This window comes from Acomys minous (genome assembly GCF_964271855.1).
Source record: "Acomys minous genome assembly, chromosome: 19".
In the NCBI taxonomy this organism is placed as follows: domain Eukaryota; kingdom Metazoa; phylum Chordata; class Mammalia; order Rodentia; family Muridae; genus Acomys; species Acomys minous.
In genome coordinates, this window is record NC_140499.1 from 51439354 (window position 1) to 51444216 (window position 4863).

Below are 4863 nucleotides of genomic sequence, written 5' to 3' on the forward strand. Positions count from 1 at the left end.
GCTAGAAATAATAGTCATTGTAATTATCGTAATGAACTCTGAACTCACAAACTCCAGTAAATGTCTCCACTACATTGTGTGGAGCAAGCACCAAACACCAGCATTATTTTAACACTCCCCTGACTCTGTATCCTTCTGAAAAGCATTCAACTTTACAAGATTTTGTAAATTTTTCTTGTTTTTTGAGTTACACATTGAAATACAATGTGAAAATGATGCAGACATGTCTTAATTATGGAAGCTGGACTCTAGCATGATGGTGAAGCATTCTGTTGACAGACCCAGCTGGTTTGGAACTCCAGTCCAGTTAGACGCCATCAGAGCAGTAATGTAATTTTTCAGTTAAGCAGACCTTATTATCATAAACATGCTGTATGGGTTCTTGTGTCAACTAGTCCTCTTTTATGAAAGCATACTTATTATTTTTAAAGTGAAGAACTGATAAAGAAAAGAAAGGTCTAGAACTTCAAGAATATTTTTTTAGTGCACAAGTCTAAAGAGTAACAATTCTTATACACTTTATCAGACATCAAGCCCCTGGGGAGTAATACTCAACCCACCTCTGGGCTTACTAGGTCAGGAGTAAGTTGTGCATGCTGCTTTAAAATTCAGAGGGCCAGTCATTAGTAAATTTTATAAACTGCTCCACTATCCTTCTAAGAAAAACTAAAAAGAGATATTAAAAACTTTCCAATAATTAACATGTTAATAATCTGAGATTCAAATGTATCTAGATGGCAGAACAGATCTAGAGTTTGGTGTTTTCAAATAGTATAAAATAAAAATATATTTAGTAAAATTATTTTAAACAAGTGAATCTGAAACCAAAACATTAAGGTACATAAAGATAAGAAAATGTTAAATTAGTAGTATCTATCACATTAGGTTTTTAGCTTTTCCTTTTCTTTTCTTCTTTTCTTTTCACCTGAATGCTAGAGAAGCTGCCATCTATGGATTTGTCAGCTGTTCTCAAAAAAGGGCTGTCTGCCTTAGTTTGAGCGGGACCCCTGGGCCCAAATCTGCCTATCATAATGTTCTACTTGTAGGTTTCTAGGACCCTCTGGATCCTTCTACTTTGCCATTCTCCCATGCTTCTCTCATCTAGAGTCCCAATAGAATGTCCTCCCCTCTGTCTCAGTTTTCTGGTAAGTGAAGGCTTTCATGGGACATGCCCCTTGGGCTAATATGCAGATATAAGTGGCCATAAAATTTTAAACCCCTACCCAGATCTAGCCAATGGTCAGAACATTCTCCACAGTAGAGTAGAGAGTGGGATATGACTTTCTCACATACTCTGGTGCCTCACCTTTGACCATGTCTCCTGGAGGGGGAGACCTGGTGGCACTCAGAGGAAGGACAGCAGGTTACCAAGAAGAGACTTGATACCCTATGAGCATATACAGGGGGAGGTAATCCCCCTCAGGAACAGTCATAGGGGAGGGGAATAAGGGGAAAATGGGAGGGAGAGAAGAATGGGAGGATATAAGGGATGGGATAACCATTGAGATATAACAAGAATAAATTAATAAAAAAAAGGAAAAAAACCAAATAAAAAACAAACAAACAAACAAAAGGGCTGTCTGGAGCAGAGCGAGACAACCAGGCCTGTAAGAAGCTAAGGCTTTCCTTTCAAATAACTATTATCAGAAAGCTTCTGGAAGCCATTTTCTTGAAAGAAAAATTCACTTTGTTTTCTTGGTAGGAGATTGTTATATGCATATCAGGAAATTGGTTTGTGGAGACTTATTGAATCTAAATGTGAGGACAGCTGCCTTCAGGGTTTTTTAAATATGATATATGTTGATTAACTTAGGGGGAATGAGTACTCCGTAAGAACTTTTTGAGAAACAATTGGGAATACAAGAAAAAGTAATTGGAGAGCCAGAAGAATAAAGCAACAGAAACAGCCTCTTGTTCTCAACATGCTGTGGGAATCTTGAGGGATTCAAGACCAGGAAGTTGTGTCTGGTTTCCGCGTTGTGATCTATAGACAAAGCTGACATTACCGAGCGCATCCCCCACGTCGATGTAGAACACATCACCAAGCTGACATTCTGAATGTCTCCCCGGTGTATTCTTAGCATGCCCAACAGTGCACATGCAGAAACCAGGGCCAGCTGATTTGCCATATGGAAGAGAACAGAAGCTATGAATTGATCATCCTACATGGCACCTGGCTGGCACCATGCCAGACACAGAACCAGAAACACTGAGAAACAGATGAGACTTCCTGGAGGTGTGATGTGCTACATAAGCTGACAGAAGCACTAAAGTCAATGGGATTTAAATAGCAAAAGACTCTTCAAAATAAAACACAGAGATTCCTTAAAAGTAAGTCCTACCTAGAAAATTAGGTGGGATCAATTTCTTCTGGAATAGTTCAGGGTCGCAGACTCAACAGGTGCAGAGAATAGTACAGAGCACAAATTATAACAATCAATTTAAATATCTATACCATACTTTCAAAGGATCAAGCACACATTTATTTAGGAAATGTCTATGTAATAATTTACCTAAAACTCTCCTTTAAAAAGGAGGTTGTTCCACACAGTAAATTATATCTGTGGTAATCACTGTGTTGCGGATGCCTCTCACCTGAAAATGCATCAGTCCTTAGTCTTTCAACCATGGCTGCTTGCTACCTTTGGAGCACACAATTGGTGTTTAGGGCTTAAAACTACAAAGATTACAAATTTGTATGTAGGGTGTGTGGGGGGGTGTACTGTGTGTGGGTTATGTACGTCTGTGAGAGTTTGGGTGTATGGCTAGAAGAGGATGTCTGGTATTCTGTAGCATCACTATCAGCCTATTTCTTCATAATTGGCTTTCTCACAGAAGCAGGCTTGAGACCGGAACAGCAAACACAGCAATCCTCCTGTTTGTGTTCTTCATAACACTTGGGTTGTAGGTACTCACAGGCATGGCCACCTTTTTGTATGGGTTCTAGGGATCCGAGCTAGAGCCTTACACTTTCACACTGAACAGCTTTAAACACTGGGCCTTCAACTCACACACTAGGGGACTTTTCTTTCTTTATCAATGACATTAATAAACTATGATGTAGTGCTTAGAGTCATGAATGTATTTGTATAAGGTTTCAGTCAGGATAAGCGTATTTGTGTCCTCAAGTATTTGTAATTTGATTTCAGTGAAAGAAAGCATTTAAAACCTTTCCCTTTAGCCATTTTGAATGTATGCCATATTCTTGTTTTCCATGGCCAACCTACAATACAAACAGCATAGCAGGACTTCCTCCTCCTGTCCAAGAATTCTTTGGTACAATCATTTGAGATGAAGATAATTTAGATTTCACGTATGCGGGACACCACGTGTTCTCCATCTTTCTATGTTTCCTTCATTTGGAGTAGCACAAAAACTTCCAGTTCCATAAAGTTTGTTAGATATACTGTATTTCTTTACCTACTTATTAAATGTTTGGCTCTACATCTTGATCATTATGATAAATCCCCCCCCCCAAAAAAAATAGCAGTGCAAACACTGTCATTGTCTCTCACTGATTTTATCTTCTTCAGATACATAGTCAGTAGTGGGATACTTGGGTCATTTTGTCTTCAGTTGATGTATATGAGTTTGAGTTTGAGCTCATGTGTTGGAGATCACACTTGTCTATATGTGCGCATCTACACATAGGTGCATATGTGTGTTGAGGCTTGAGGTAAGCCCACAGTTGTCCCTCGGGAATTGTGTCTTGTTTATTGAGACAATATTGCTCTTTGGCCAGAGCCTGCCAAACTCAGTAGGCCAGCCAAGCAGCAAGCCCCAAGAATCCAACTCATCTGTGCTCACCTCCCAAGAGCAGGTGTTACAAACATAGCCCACCCACGTGGAGATATTTAAGTGGGTTTTAAAATCAAACTCAAGTCCTCATGCTTAAAAGGCAAGCACTTCACTGACTAGCCTCTCTCCCTCCTCCAGGAATTGTTGGAGCTTCAATTAAAATAGGCAACCCTATTTTAATTTCTTGAGAACTCTCTTTAATGCTTCTTCCCTAGCTTACATTCCCACCAGTGTGCAAGACTTTTTCTCCTCCATCTCTTTGCCAATGCATTACCATCTGTTGTCATTGCTATGGCTGCTATTGTAGTAGCATTTGTTCTACCTCCACTGAAGTAGGAAGTCATGCTGGGTTTCCTGACTAGTGACCTCGAACTCTTGCTCATATACTTGTTGGCTATTTGTATACCTATTCCAAAAGTATTTCTTTCTTTTTTTTCTCTCTAAAACCCATTTAATTGTATGCTTTTTGCAATTAGATCACTGACCTACTACATATTCTGGACACTAGCCACCTGGCACCTACTTCCCCCCATACTATCAGCCATCCTTTTCTGACACTGTTCAGAATCTTTGTGGTTTAATACGATCTCATGTGTCTGTTCTGCTCCTGTTTCATGTGCTTTGAGGATTATTGTCTTAGAAGTTGTTCCATCAAAACACCTTATTTTTTTTTCTTCTAATAGTTTCATAGTTTCTGGTCTTATGTTTAATTCTTTAATCCATTTTCAGTTAATATTTGGCATGATGACATAAAGGTGCAGAGCCATTTTTCTGTATACAAATATGCAACTTGCATAGCAATATGTATGGTATTGTAATCACTGCCTGCTCTCCAGTGTGTGATATTTGCTGAAGACCGGTTGCCTGTGGGCTATGTCCTAGGCTCTCTTTTCTGTTTTGTTTATCTGCATGACTGTTTTCTTGGGGCAAGCATACTGTTTTGATTACTACAGCTCTATAGTTAATAATGTCATGCCTTGGTATGTTCTTTTATCAAGATTCTTTCATGTGTATGTGTGTGTGTGTGTGTGTGTGTGTGTGTGTGTGTGTGTATGTGTGTGTTTG